General features: G+C 48.4%; 1 protein-coding gene across 2 annotated transcripts in view; it reads left to right on the forward strand.

Moving 5' to 3' along the window:
* The window catches only part of CAMKK1 (calcium/calmodulin dependent protein kinase kinase 1), a 90750-nt gene that overhangs the window by 21573 nt on the left and 53696 nt on the right, over window positions 1–15481 (forward strand). Inside the window, exon 1 of one of the 2 annotated variants that reach the window (XM_057410743.1) lies at window positions 14911–15020. The exons of the other annotated variant lie outside the window; for it this stretch is intronic. The gene's annotated coding sequence lies outside the window, so the exon portion shown is untranslated. Of the gene's footprint in view, window positions 1–14910; window positions 15021–15481 lie in introns of those variants that run through there. 2 annotated transcript variants of the gene reach the window in all.

A 15481-nucleotide genomic window follows, 5' to 3' on the forward strand; every position in this document is an offset into this window, starting at 1 on the left:
TGTGTTTATGGCAGGAAGGAGCCTCCCCAGGGGTGAGAAATCCATGTGAGTGTGTAATGTCTCTGGGATTTGTGCTGTCACAGAGCAGAGGGTGAATGAAGTCTCACCAGTGACTTCCAGTTGGAGCAGGGTAAAACCCTCAAGCTGAAACCAGGTCTTTATGCAGTGTTTTATTCTGGGTATTTTCCTACTGCTTCTTTGCTCCCCACAGTCCCCTTTGAATTCAACTGCCAGGAAAGAGAGCTGCACTGGTGTGCTGCTGGTTACCTCGGGGGCAGACCTGCCCTGCTTACAGGGTGGATACAGATTGCTGAGGGAGTATTTCCAGGGGTGAGACTGACCTTACACCTCTGCAGCGGACTCCCAGAGAAAAGGATTAAGGATAACAGTAAGCTCCTTTCTGCCTGCTTCTTTCCTTGCCCAAGGTACAGCTATTTGTCTGCTGAGAGGATCAGTCTCTGGGTTCACTTCACTCCAGTGCTAGAGGTATAAGTTCAAAGTGCTGCAGCAGTGTGCTGGTCTGTAATCCTCCAGCAGCCAGTGAGTGCCTTGTGTGATGGCCAGGAGAGCTAGAGGCCCCTGTTGAAGTCTTCCTGCCTCATCCATGCTTGGGAGAGTGGCTTGGACAGAGACAGGCACACAGAGCAGTTGTCCCAGCAGGGAACAGACAGATCTCATGACGTTACAACCGTAGCAGTAGAGCTGGTAATTACCCTTTTTTCTGAAGAATGCATTTAGTCTGGGAGAGTGGACGTGTCTGCATCAGCATGAAGTGGATTTGTGGTGGAGCTGCTGTGCACTCTTCTTGATGACTGTTGGGTTTTCCTCCCTCCTGGAGGCTTTGTTCATGCATCCCATACGATCGGCAGGGAGAACAGTAGATGGTGATGTGCTGGTGGGATGTGGGCTCTGTGTGTGCACATGTCTGTGAAGGTGTGTATAATTGCCTGTGCCATCCACAGCAGCCGAGCTCTGCTCACAGCTGAGTTGCTGGTCCTGAGATCCTCCATGAGAACCCTTTGGGGTGTGTGTTGATCCACCTGCAGCTTTAGTGGTGTTTGCTGTAATGATGCTGAAAATTGACTTATCCTTTGCTAATCTTGTACCTGTGCCTGGAGGCAGCTGTTGTGAGCCTCTGTGGAGATTTCCAGCCTTTTCATCCTTCCTCATCAATGCTGGCAGCTTCTGCTTTGTGGTATTTGTTACGGCGTTTTAATATCCAGGTTTTTCTGGGCTGCCTCTTTGGGTGTAAGCCTCTCCATCCTCAGGCCCAGCCTGTTGTCTGAGCTCTCTTCCCTCCTGCTGCCAGAGATGGGTCATTTTCCATGTTAGTAGGGTATTTCAGCGGTGAAGCTGAGGTTCAGGAAGGGAAGGGGAGTGTAGAAAGGTGGCCAGGAGGCATGGGCAGACATAGTGTGACATTTTAGCTGGGGAAGATGACTGCCATACTCCAGGACAGCAGCTGTGGTGCCAAGACTGACTGTCTTTATGGAGTTATCTGACCTCAGTTTGTGAGTGGTTGAGTTGGTGGTCACTGGATCTGGTGCAAAGTTTTCCTCTGTGCCAAAGTGAATAATGAAGGCAGAGCAGCCTCAGCTCCGTAGAGGAGAGCAGGTGAGTGTTGGCAAGGCTTAACACCTCTAATCCAGCACAGGCAAACTGCAGATTCACTCCCTGGTGAGAAATCTCTATTCTTTTATGTCTGCTTATGTAAAAGTAGATGCTCACAGGCAAGTGCAGTGAAAACCCTGTCTGCATTCTCCTACGGGTCTCGTGAAAGGTCCAGAAAGCCTAAAAACTGTGGAAATGCAGTGCCAAGACACTGGTCATAGTGCGACGCCAGTGGTATCATCATGCAGAACGATTTAAATCAATTCTGTGAAGTTATTCCACTTATGAGTGTGGTTTTTGTGCTGCACTGATTGAGATGGAGAAGACAGCAGCCTCACAGCAGACCGTGCTCTGGACTGTAAACCAGACTAAACAGACTAATTGTTGCTGGGGGGGGGACACACCAGGCTGTTTGCTGGGGGTGTTAATGTTGCTTTGCCTGTGGCTGCCCTGAGGGAGCACAGCAGCGTTGAGGGCCTTTGGAGGACAGCCCAGACCTGCTGGCTGATGTCCTCACCTGGATGTTAGGAAGAGGGCAGAGAGTTATCTATCATAGACCTGCTGTTAGATCTTCAGCTAGCATTTCAAAGGCATCAAGGTATCTGCTGGGGTTTAAGAAGTATTTACAGGAATTGCATCTAGTCCCCAGTGCTCTCTTTCCCTGCCCATGAATGTATCCCACAGGATGCTTGTGAAGATGAGCACATTTGTTTTGCGGGGTGCTCATATTCCTCCAGAATGGAGAGATATTTAAGTACCATAAGTGGCTTAACTTAATGCTTTTGCAGCTTCAGATAAGAGCTTTCGCAAGAGTAACAGAAGGATGTTGAAAGAGTTTGGCTGCAGTCCTGGCACCTGCCTGCTCTGCATCCCTGCTGCCAGGAGCAGGGTTTGTGTTTGCACTTGCGCTGCACGAGTGGCTGGTGCCAGCAGCTTACCCCAAGTGTCAGCTGAGGTTGGAGGTGGCTTTCAGAGCACTTGAAATGCAAACTTGCCACATGCTTTTCCTCTGTTGTTTCAGCACAGGGTTTCCTGATGGTGCTCTGTCTGCCCTACCAATTACGCTAATGCTGGATACAGGACCTCTTCCTGACCTGGGGCTGTTGCTGTATTAACATCAAATGGACAAGTGATTTAGGTAATGAAATGATTTAGATATGGTCATGGATTGAATGAGACTTCTAGAGCCAATGTGCTTACTCATCAGATGACTCACGTCTTAGTCACTTTTAGACTAAGTGCTTCTGTTTTTGGGTGCTTCCAGAACAGCATGGGTAGAGATGAGCTTAAAATTTCTACCTCCCCCTTTGATAATGTTTTTAAAAAGTATCTAAAAAAAGAATGATTGTGGGAAGGGAGATTGATTGATGGCTTGGCTTCGCGAGTGAAGATTTGGGAAGGGCTTTAACCACGCTTACTACAAGCACGACGACCAAGGGCATGTGGGAAATGCAAATCTGGTTGGGAAAAAGGGTGCTTAGGCAATCAGGAAGTGCCCGACCAGGACTGTCATCTCCTGAGCGATCTCGAGCTACCCACGCGCTGGTCCGCCCGCGTGCAAGGTTGGATCTGCAGCTTCCCATGCACCTTGACACCTACCGTTTCGACCCTCGCCTGTCCATACAGACAAGTGAGAGTGAGCCCTTCCAGCTTGGGCAGAACTGGCCCCTTTACACCTGAGGTTTAACTGCCACAGCCTGGCTAGCTAGGACGGTGACAGCAAAGTCCCCAGGTCATAGGTTTTGTAAGAGTGTTCTTCTCTTTGAGGGAAGACCATACAAGGCCAGATGAGCTCCATCAGCCCGGCTTTGAAGGTTGGAGTTTGCCTTCTCCTATGAGGAAGTCCTGACTTTGCTCACGAAGATTCAGAATCCTGCCTAGACGCTTGATGTTGTGCTGTTGCATCATCGGTCCCTTGTGATTGACCCAGGAGATGACAGTCTTGTTCCCGAATCCTCGTTACCGAAGACGGGGAAGGGAGATAATGGAGTCAGATCAAGGCCTTTGGCAAGAACGTGATGGGATGGTTTATCTGACAGGAAAGGAAATGGCTCTGTCCTGCATCCCAGGAGCTTAGTCTGAATTCTACAGCACTGAGACTTTAATTTTGCTGTTTCCTGGTCAAGCAGAGTGATCTCATGCTTCGAGGCAGACTTCTCAAGCTTTGCTCTCAGGTTACTCTAGTGAGTCCACACTGTGGGTAGCTGCAAGTCTGAGCCTATTGTCAAATTCCTGTGCCACCAACAGCATGTAAGAGCATCCTTACATCAAAACTGGCCGCTGGAACGCTCTCAGAATTGCTGTGCCAATAAAACTGGGCTGTTCTCAACTTGTTATTTACATGTAATGATATTTTTCCATTACCAAAATACTGAAGAAGTTGACTTAAACCTTAACATTCACAAATGTGCACATGTTTAAACAACTGAATTGCATATCTGAGAACCTGGGGGAACAGTGCAAAACTGCTTTGTAATCCACTGTAAGCTTTAGATAGCAAATAAACTTTGGCTTTTTTTCCTGTTTAATCTCTTTCATTCTAATCTCTTCTAATCTAATACAATATAGGCTATTCCTGACCTAACCAGGTTCCCAGTATTGGTTTCTGCTTTTTACCTGACCTACATCGCTGGGTGGCAACCAAAGAGAGACAAAGCCATATAGGGAGCAACATGGGGCACTGCTGCTGGCTTAGGCTTTGCTCAGCTGTATGTGTTTAAACTCTTATCAGTGCTTCAGATGTTGAAAATGGGGCTGCACTGACTGTCACTAACAGCTCTGTGAGCATGACTCTAGTGTAGATGGTTTGCTTTGTGTCAGGAATGATGATGTAGTGGTGTTAGATCTACTCTTACAACAGCGTGTTCAGTTACAGGAGGAGTACAAAGGATGAAGTAGCCAGAGATTGGGAATTAGAAATGTGGGATTCTCTTGCTGAGCATTGTGTCTTTGTGACCCTGAGCCAGTGTCTCTTCCTAACTCCTCTCTGTAAATGTTCTTTCAGCCTTTAGAGAATAGGGACCACCTGTAAAACATGATTTGGTCACAGCAGGTGACATACTATGTAAATGAGAATTTCCCATTGAAATGTATTAGGCCACTATTTCAAACCCAGGAAGCTGAAGAATAGGGGTTTATTGTTAAACAGAACTGGTGAAAGGAAAGCCAAAAATAGTTTACTTATGTGGGTCCTTTGTCAGGTACTGGAGAATAATTCTCAGGCTTGTAGGTTTGAAAGTCTCTCTAATTGTCTATGCTAGAGCCCCTGGGTCACAAGCAGGATGATTTTACCAGCAGTCCCTTTCAGAGATTTCGAGGCAAGAGGAATTTATCCCTTCCACAAAACGTTTTCCAGTTTGTTTTGCCTCTTTTAATTGCAGAAGTTCCTTTATGTTCTGTTTTAAAATGTAACTAATTTACAAGCCCGTTGCTAAACCTCGAAGGCAAAGGTACTATACTAACACATGGTAATAATGTTGTTATAATAATAACAGTAAAGGCAGATGTTAGAGGTTTGTTGTTACTGCACAAAAAACCTCTCAGGTGAGGTTAGTTCCGTGCAGAGAATGCAGATGAAGCTGCAGATAAAGCTGCATTCAGGTGGGTTACCTCTGTGGGTTTATTTGTACTTCTGCTCGGTGTTTGGTTGATGACGTTTGGTGTTTCTGGATCTGGGCAGGAGCTGTGTCCAAGTGCTGGATCATCATCAGCCTATGGTGGGATCTGTGATTTTGGAAGACTCAATCTGAGCATAGCTGATCTGTGTAACTGGGTGAGGTCTCTCTGCCCCCCCCACGGCTGGACTGTGTCCTCACTCCCCGTGTCTTGTATGCAGGTAGCTGCAAACTCATCTGGACTGAGCCCAGCCCTGCCTCCATGGGATGTGCGACTGCCCTGGGGGCAGTGCAGTGCTCTCTCCTTGTGGTAGGATGCAGAGCTCAAGGTGGCTCTTTGTGCCGCTGTGGCTTGAGCAGGTAGAAGGAAGCAAGCTGGATGGGGTGGGCTCCATCTAAGAGGACGGATGCAATGGGAATTACTTCCAGTGCTTCCTTGTGATGAGTCCTGCTAGCCTAAGAAAGAGCTGTAAACGCAATGTGGAAGAAAATGCTGTTGTCCTCCTCCCTTCCTGGGAAAGGAGCCCTGGGACAGCTCCAGTGGAACTGGGCAGCTCTTTCATTTAGACACGTGAAATACATTCATCCAGACACTCATGAGCATTTGCACGTTTCTGAGGCTGAGATTTTCCGTGTTGTTCACACTTTGGCACGTGAGTGTTGCCACTTCTGATGTCCTGAAACCATAGTTAATGTTCAAGTATGTGCTTAAGTGTTTTGCTGGAGTAGAGCTGACATCTCCATCACATCAGCAGTGTGTTGGGAAACTGTGGCTGCATAGAGACTATTGTTCTGAGATGCATCCTGGAAGGTGCTGTGCTGGCTGGGAGCCAGCAAGGCTTTTAAACACAGGCTTTGCTTATTTCTTCATGTTGTTCCCAGTTCTGTTCTTTGATTTCTTTTTCCTTGGCAACCAGCGAAGGATATCTGAGTAGCCAGAGCAGTGTCACTGACTTGTCAGTGATACCCTGACCTGGACCACAGAGATGTCTCACAGGACATGGGATGGCTGATGGGAGCAGGTCTTGCTACCAGTGCCCAAGTCAGCTGGCTTCAGATTTCCTCCTCTGCATTCACCTGCTTCCCATGGGGCAGGCCAGGCTGCATGAGCGGTGCTCACACTACGTTTGTAAACCACATCTCATCTTTCTGCATGCCTTTGCTTGTTATTAAAATGTATAATCATATGTCCCTCTTCCCACCCCCCCTTTCCTCTTGGACTGTATTTACCTTTCCACTGCCTTGAATTTTTTGGCAGCAAACTGCCAAATTCAGGTTTTATTTGGAAGCAGCATCATCTGCAGGGCAGAGAGGAGCCTAAAAATCATCTGGAGTTTGATGCTTTCTGACTGCTCTTGGGTTTTCAAGGCATTGTTCTATGGCTTTACCTGGTGTGTGCTGGAGAAGGGTGCCACAGCCCTAGGCAGTGACTGGGAAGGAGGCTTTGACTCTGCAAAGAGGTATCCCTGTGCGTGCTGCCATCGACATTGGCTGTGTCTCTTCTGTGCCTGTGTGTGCAGCTGGGGCAGCTCCTCCTGTAGCTCAGCCTCCCTGGTGCATACAAAGTGAGACTGCATTCTGTGTTGCTGTCAAAACCTGTACTTCCCTTAGCAAGGGACATCTCCTTGGCAGCAGATTTGCTGCTCCTGCACTTGCTGACTGGACCAGGAATGTGCCCTTTGCTGCTGCTGTCGTGGCTCTGCAGAAGTAGAGCTGTCAGATGGGTTTGCATTATTCCTAATGCTTCAAAAAGGCTCTGCCTGGTCGGGTACAATGTGCAGTACTTATCGAGCCACAGAGAGCAGAGCGGCTGGTTTGGTGTCCCAGGCCACCCCAACCACTGCTCCCACTCAGCCCCAGGCTCACTGTGCACAGCCAAAATCACTGGGGTGCAACTAGGGGGACCCAGGGTGGCATTTTCACACTTGTTTTTCCAAGTAAAGCTGCACCTGGAAACTTTCATTGGTCTTTTCTGACAAACACTGAGATTATCATCAGCCTAAATATCTGGAACAAGGTTGCAGTGACTCAAAATGAACAGCTTTTTCCCCAACAGCCTTTGCCTGGTGACTCCCTGGATAATCTCCAGTCATTGACCTTGGGGCTTTCAAAGTGCATGTTGGCTTAAAGAGCTAAAGCTTAAGGCTTCAAAGGAATTGGGAAGCTTGCTACCCTTTACATTGCCAAGCAGTGTGGGTTATGTGTAATAGCGGACAAGGGTAATGTGTAATAGTGGACAAGGGTAATCACAGGGGTGGTTTACCTGGTTCTCACTCCTGTGGGATCTGTTGCTCATCCCCTGGAGCCTGTTCCCTTTGTACAGAGCCTCTCTGCTGCTGCCTTTGATTCTGTGCAGGTTAATGGAGGACGTGGTTTCCAGTCCTGGGGGCTCTAAAGATGTGAGGGTTGTCAGAAGGTGGGAGTTATTCAGGTGGAAATACAGGAAATACTTTGAGCTCTGAATTGAAAGACCATTTGTTTTTTCCTCCAGAGTTCAGTGCTTTTTGTCTTGCCCTGTGTAGTTGTTCTGTGCTTTGCCTTTTGCCTTGGGGCATACAGATTGGCAGAGCTGATGAAGACCTTCAGCCCATGGACACTTAGAGGTGGGTGCTGGGATCATTTCCCTGGTTAAAACTCTCTGTAGAGATCACCTAGACTAGAAATATCTTCCCTTATTTGCAGTGCTGGGAACAAAGCCTGCTGTGTTCTGCGCTAGACATTGGCAATCCTGGAACAGCTGGAAATGCTGGAAAAACTTCCCTGCAGCCAGCTTACAGGGCTAAGGAACTCCAATATATCCCCTGAAATACCTCTGGATCTCTCAAGGGCAGCTGAAAAGCTTTTTACTTGTCTGGGAGGAAGTTAAACCTCTAAGACTGACATGTATAAATGTGAACTTGTTCTGCCTGATGGCTTGTTCTGTTTGTTGTGGGTACTTTATAAACAACACTAACTTCAGTGCAGTGAGATCTGAAGCTGGCAAAGGTATCTGATGCTGACTCACTTTGCTGTGTTGATGATCTAGAAGTGTGCTTTCCCCGATCCCACTTTGCTGCTCCTAAACTGTACCAGCACTGTTCTGTAGTGATTTGCTTCTCTGTCATGGAATTCCTCGATATTGTGCAGCAATAGGAAATCTGAGCATCCGTGAGCACCTCGAAAGCAGAGCTAGCCATGACAGTTGCTATGGAAGGTGCTAATGGATGCAGGGCAGGAGACTGAGAACTATGAAATAAATCAACTGGGGAGGAGGAAATGGCCTGGCAGTGTGCTGCTCGTGCCAGCGGTGCTGTGGGCTGCTGAAGCAGCAGCCTGGTTGCACCACTTCAGCTTGCTCCTTCCTTCCTTCTTAATTTACTTAATTTACTAGTGTGTACTGTGGGCTGTGCTGAGGAAGCAGGACACTGCTCAGGCTTGCGGGACCTTGCTGCAGAATATAGCCCAAAAATCAGAGGAAAACAGGCCCTGCATTGAGCTGGCAGCATTCACAGTTGGCAGAGCCTGCTGTTTGCTTGCAGCCTGCATAGGTTTGATGCAGAGTGCTGAAAGCTCTGCTGCTTGACCTGGTTTGTTACAAGACTCGTGTAAGCTGGTCCTGCCAGGGGGAGGTTGGTGTGTTTTCCTCTCTGCTTCTCCTCTCTGCAGGTTTTGAGCCCAGATGGGCAGAGGAGGAGCCCTCAGCAGTGTGAGGCTCCTGCACGTGTGATGGATGTTGGCAGCAGTAGGGCAAGGGCCTGGAGGAAGAATGCAGGAGGTTGTCTCCATGTATATAAATGCCTGATGGGGGGAGACAGTAAGGCAGATGGGGGCAGATTTGTCTCGGTGCCCAGTGAATGGACAAGAGGCAATGGACACAAACTGAAAACACAGAAAACTCCTTTTAAAAGGATAACAAAATAACATTTCCTGCATATCAGGCAGCTGAATGGAGGCTGCCATTCTTGGGCAAAGCCGCCTTGCAAAGGGAGCAGACAGGCTGCTCCTTGTGGTCTGCAAAAGGTGGGCTCAGCTATATGGTCCTTGTGGCTTCTGTTCTCTGACTGAACATGTGCAAGCACACTTTCTATGGGCTGCTTGCTCATGCCCTGGCCCCGTTTGTATCAGATGTGTCCTACTCTGCAGCCTAATCACCCAAAGGCACTGCAGCAATTGCTGTGGTTTAGAGACAGGTTTGATTTGAGTGCTCAATTCCACTCCCATGAAATCAGAGCAGATTTGACCATTGTGGAGGGTTAGACATCGCCCTTGCAGACTGCTAGTGCTCTTCAGGTCCTCTTGATTTCTTCATTTTGGGTTTGTTCATCACTCTATCGTTTTCTGTGGCAATTTTGAGGTATTATTACAGATTGCAGCAGAAGATGGCTCACCTGAGATGAGTTTCCCATAGAACAAGCTTTTTCTCTTTAAGCTGCCATTTACCTTGCTGTGGTACAGACATTTGAAAAGTCATTATTGCAATGAAGACCCTAAATATTAAAGACTCCCTCATTCTCAGGGAATTGTTTTGCTCATGAATTAATGGGGTCTGGCTATTGCCTTGCTTGTTAATATTTCACAGATCATCTAAGCCTTCCAAGCTTCACATAATCTGACATTTCTCAGTTGTTTTCAGAGGCACCCCCTCGCTAGCTGTTTCAGTGCCACCTCCAGCAAGCTGTGCTGCCCCCTCTCCTGGGAATCATGCTGCCTCTCAGCTCAGCAAGTGACAGCAACCATGACACTTCTTCCACCTCTTCCTCCTCCTTCTCCTCCTCCCTGCTCAGGTTCAGCCCCTGAAGTCTGCTCTCTCTGCTGCACAGATTCTGCACTGACCCTACAAGAAACCTCTCCGTGAGCTGACGTTGTCCATGCCCGCCTATGGAACCACAAGCTGTAAGAGCATTACAGTTGGTCAGAAGGATGCTTTTCCATCAGATGATGGGGTTCAGCTTTCACTGTGCATGGTGCAAGCTGCATGTGCAATGTTTCCTGCACTCTGGATGGGTACTGAAGAGGTGGCTGGGGTAGGCAGACTCTGAGGTCTGAGCCAGCATCAGCTGAGTGCCAGATGAGAGCACACAGGAGCAGCTTTGGAAATGGGGGTCTCCTGAGTTTTTGCTCTTCTCTGACCTCAAACCAAGTGATTCAACTGTTGTTCAGGCTCTGTGTGCATATTACAAGCCAAATCCTTTCCTGTTGCATTCCCTAGAATCTCTTGGAGGTAAGGCAAACCATGTGGTATGGCTAGGAACGTTCCAGGACATCCATCCATGCAGCGTGACTGGGCTACGTGTTCTCTACCTACCCCGACCTCCTCCATCCTCCCATCCTTCCTTGCTGTGGTGTTAGGAGCTGATGTCAGGCTGGCACAGAGGCTGGGGTCCTTCCTCAAGGCATTTGTGTCCCTTGTCACAGGGACAAATGTGATTTGTTAAAATCTGAGCCCAAGTTGTCTGCAGGGACAGTGTGGCCGTGTGGAGTTGGGTGTTGGGATGTGCTGGCTTTGTGGGATGTTGCAGAGATGGTGACTCAAAGCACGTGGCGTGGCATCACTACAAGCAAAGCCTTTAGGCTGTGTGAGCCGAGTGCCTCTCATTGCCCGTTCTCCATGCTTTCCCAGCCATAATTTGCAAAATAAAAGCACTTCCATTACTCACACACTGATAAACAGCTTTAAAAGATTAAAGCAGAAGCAAATACAGTCCAGCATCAGTGTCTGATCCCCACAAGTCTCACCAAACCTCTATCTGCTGTAAAACAGGCAGCCAAACCTGTTGTACAAAAGCAGTTTGCAGCCAAGGTGTGAATACAAAGGAGCACAACTCCTCCTTAATTCGATGGTGCTGTCCCCATTGAAGCCATGGTTGAAATATGCTGTCATAGCTGCACCTAGGGAGGAGGGTTCTGGCAGAGCTCCTGCTCCCCCAGCGTTAGCTGGAGTGTTTAATGTTAATATTGCTCTTGCTTGGATAGATTTGGCACTCCTCAATGTTTTCTTGTTACAGGCATTTCCTTAAGTAGAAACTTTTTCTTCAGAGTAATTTTGGGCTGATTATTGCTTATAGATGCAATTAGTGCAATTGCAGCTGATTATACAGATTTCTTTCATCATGTAATTAGAGCATGGAGGGATGAAATACAGTGTGGTAAAACTTCCCGAGCTCAGTACTCTGTGCACAAGGTGATGGTTGTCTCTCAGGCTATAGATTGGAGATTTTAGTTCAGTATCATGGCTACTTTCAAACTATACTTAAAACATGCTGTTAAATGCACTTCAAATTGGTTACTTAGTCTTCATGGTGTGAAGGAGGGTTCAGTTTTTCACATGAGGAGCACAGAATCAGCCAGGTTGGAAAAGACCTTGAAGACCATCAAGTCCAATCATTCTTCCAGCACTGCTGTCTCACATGTGCATCCACACCTGACACCCAGGGATGTGAAAGCATCAATCCTGCATTGGACCCAATCCTCAGATCCTGTCTTCATCTGGAGTCTTTCCTTGTGGAAAGAGAGGGAGAGCAGGACAAATACGGCGTGAGGGCACCTTGGGGTCTCTTGTCTGTAGCTCAGGGGCTGAACTAGCTCTGAAATCGCTGTTGAAAACCCTGAGCCTTGGCAAGGACTAAGGAGGAGGAGGAGGTAGAACTGGTGTGTTTTGCAGAGCACGGTCTGGAGATGTTTGTTATTCAGGAAATCTGGCAGGAGCTGGGGCCTGAACCTGCTTTTCAGATTTCTCACCCAGTGCTTGAATTACAAACCCCGCTGTTCTTTGTCATTCCTGCTTGCTTTCAGAGCTGTGCTAGGAGCTTCAGAGAAACAATCCAAGCGTCTGGCTTTTATGATCTCATTTTCAGCTGTGGCACAGCAGCCAGGCTCACTGCCAGCACCTGTGGAGAGAAGAAAGCGAAGGACCAGGTTAGTTACAGCAGGATTGAGTGATTCCTCAGCAAGACACAACCGTCTGTGCTCTGAAACAAGAGCCTGGTGAGCCAGAGGATAAAGCGAGCGCATGGTGTGTACCGCAGAAAGCACAAGCAGTATATTCTTATTTATTACTTGTATTGGGTTGATGTCTCCTGTTTCCAGTCAGGAATCAGTAGGAGCAGTGACTACCCTCTTCCCAGCAAGAGCACAACCCAAATGGCTGGGCTGGTGTACATCTGTCTTGATTATCTCTGCAAGGGCTGCAGGGATTTGCTTTCTTTTTGGCTTCACAGAGCTGCAACTTGTTGTTCTTTGCTGCTTGGTTTGGGCTGTCTTTTGGCCAGTGGATGGCTGAAAGTGGTTTTCCCAGATGCCAAGAAGCTCTTGTGCTTCTCTGAGGCAGCAGCATTGTGAGTGGAGGTTGGCTGGAGGCAATCCCATCTTCAGGTGCCCTGCTTGGTGTGCCCTGAAGTAGCAGAGCTGAGATGAAGGTCAGCGTGCTCTGAATTGAGTTGCTGCAGAAAAGCTGAACCCTCTGGCTGCTCTCACACTGCAGCAGTGACAGCCAGTAAGTGGCTGGCTCCTTAGATCTGAAGAGCCCCGTATTGTGCTGTGGGGCTGGGGGCAGCTCAGATGTTCCTCCAGTGCATGGCTGTGGGAACAAGTCCTCCTAAAGCTTCTCCAGACAAAGGTGTTGGAAGAAGCTGGCCGGACTTCAGGCAAGTGCCTCCCCATGTATAAGAAGTTGATGGGATCAGGGTGGGAGCTGGAATTACCTCCCTCATGTCAGGGTAGTGGACTAATGCTGAGTGCATGGGGAAGTCCTGCAGACCCCACAGCAGAACAGGGAGCACAGGAGAGACTCTGGGGTGGAAATAGTCCCAGGTTGTGCTGTTTGGTGTGGGGAGACAGCTCAGGCTCTGGAAGGGACTTGCTGACCTAATATTTCTGAAATGTCATTCGAGGAGCTGTTCAGGGCTTGGCAGCTCAGCCCAGGACTTGCTGCTTCTCTCCTTAAAGGGAGTTTCTGGTGCTGGTTGACAGCAGTCAGAGCAGATTCTTCATCGTGGCTGTGTGCTGTGGGGCAGCATCTGAAGGAAACACAACAACAAGCTCTGGATGATAGAAGATAGAGCTGGATGTGCAGGTCAGCTCTCCCCCAGTGCAGGACTGAGTTCCTGGTGAGGGTCTGACCTGAGCTGAAGGATGCTGGTGATGGAGATGACATTCCCTCTGCAAGCAGCCTGTCCTGGTGCATGGCTAGCTACAGCAGTTAGATGACCTGACTGGACTCCTGCCTTTGCTACTGTACACTAAAGCAGCAGACTGAAGTCTTCCGTGATCTTTGGTACTTCTCTTTGTGAGAGTGCCTGTGGGTCTTGCGTGGTCAAGGGGAGTCTAGTGGATGTGGCCTTCATCCCAAGTTTGTGTGACATCTCTGCTGTTCTGCGTGCTGGCATGGAGGATGCCATCCACAGGCATCTAAGAGGTCTCCAGCTCTGAACAGCAGCAAAACTGCTGCCTGAACACTTTCCATGCGAATATGCATTGTAGTCATCACTCACTGTGACTTATTTTACTGCAGAGACACTTGGCGCCTCAGCACAGGGCAGTTGTATTCTCAGAACCAGAAAGGAAAGCAGGACAAAGTGGGCTGAGGGCAGCATCGCTCCTTTTAACCTGGGAACTGTGACAGACCAAGCAGTAAAGTCACTTTTCTGGATGGTCTGTAGCAAAATCAGGAACTGAAGCTGGATCTGCTGCGGCCCAGCACCTTTGAACCTCCCTGTCCTTTCTCATAGCAACATTTCTAGTTAGCCAAATGGATGGACCAAGCAATAAATGAGATTTATGATATTTTATTGTTCAAACAACGCTTTGAAATACTTTATTGAGCAGCACAATCACTTGCATGTGCTCATCCCCCACTCCCACGTACAGCACTGACAGATCTTCTCCACAGTCCTGTTCCTTTCAAAATGTTTTTTTGTTCCATGTGCCTGGCTGGGAAATGTGCAGCCATTTGATAAGTGCATTGTGAAAAACAGCGTGGAAGTTTTAGTCTGTCTGCAGCACAGGAACAGCTACAGGGGAAAATGGCAAAGAAGAGATGTGTCAGTAAATTAATTTTGCTCATATAAGCTTGTTTTCAGCTTTGGTTCGTGTCTGCAGCTTAATCCTCTGAGCTACAGCGATGTTTAGTGTGGGGGGGATCAGGCTGGTGACCATGTGAAGAGCATCGAGCCCAAAGCTGCACAGGAGCTTGTGGAAGGTGGTGATGGTGTCTCCATTCCGATGGGGTTTCCCATCACAGCACGGTCAGTGTGTGACAGCATCACTAACTGCAAATCCCCCATTGATTTTGCCTTGCAGAAGTAAATAATTGCCTTTTGTCCTGAGTTTTATGCACAGTAAAGCTGGTCTGTGTGTAACTGATCTGTTTATTCAGGAGCTATTGCTTTCCAATACGCTTCTGGAGGGTTTGTCAGTGAAAAGGAATCCTTCAGAATAGCAGAACCTGAAATAGAGCCCAGCTCTCCAGATGAACAATTATGTGCTTTTAAGTCTATTTTAGCATACTTTTAGCAGCTTTGTATTATTTGTTGTGATGCTGTTTGGGTCTGTTTTGATCAGATGAACTGATTTATGGGGGGGTTACCTTAAGTTGTCGTTTAGCTGGAGTTTTGTTTTGCAGCCTGAGCTGTATGTTAGAGCTGTACAAGTGTGCTGCTGCTTCTGAGGGGGTGACACCCTGGGGTGCCTCATTTGGGCAGGGAAGAGCTGCACTAGCAAGAACATTGCTGTTTGCCAGGACCTGGCCACTGTTCCCAGCGCTTCTGGCTTTTATTCCTGTTGCCTCAGCAGTGTGAGATGCCCGAGTGCTCAATCCAGGTGGGTGATCTATGGGCTTTCATAGCCAGCCCTGCAGCAACGTGGGAGATGCTTCCGTCCCCTTGCTCCTGCAGGCAGGAGGGAAGAAGGTGGAGGAGCTGCAGATTTCAGTTGCAGGTTGATTTTCTGCTTGATGCTCCCTAGGAGTGAGGTGAGCTGGGACTGTCCAGAAGCTAAAGCTGCAGCAAGGAAAGGCCTGGAGTTTGTTTCTCTGTACCCAGAAGCACAGGGTGGAATCAAAGGTTTCCTCCAGTCCCTTGTGCAATCTGCATTAAATGGTGAAATGTGCCAACCTTCACCCAGAGCCAAGCACAAAGGCATCCCGTGAGGATTCCTCATGGGTGTCTGGCTGAGGAATGTGCTGCTCCACAGGCTCTGGAGCGCAAGGAAAGCCTCCTCAGAGACAACAGGGTGGCCACAGTCTTGGAGTTGCCCTGACCTGATGGTCCTAGGTCAGCTCA

The sequence above is a fragment of the Pezoporus wallicus genome, unplaced genomic scaffold (genome assembly GCF_028554395.1).
Source record: "Pezoporus wallicus isolate ANWC-B61680 ecotype Strahan unplaced genomic scaffold, APGP_CSIRO_Pwel_v1 contig_8705, whole genome shotgun sequence".
Classification (NCBI taxonomy): domain Eukaryota; kingdom Metazoa; phylum Chordata; class Aves; order Psittaciformes; family Psittacidae; genus Pezoporus; species Pezoporus wallicus.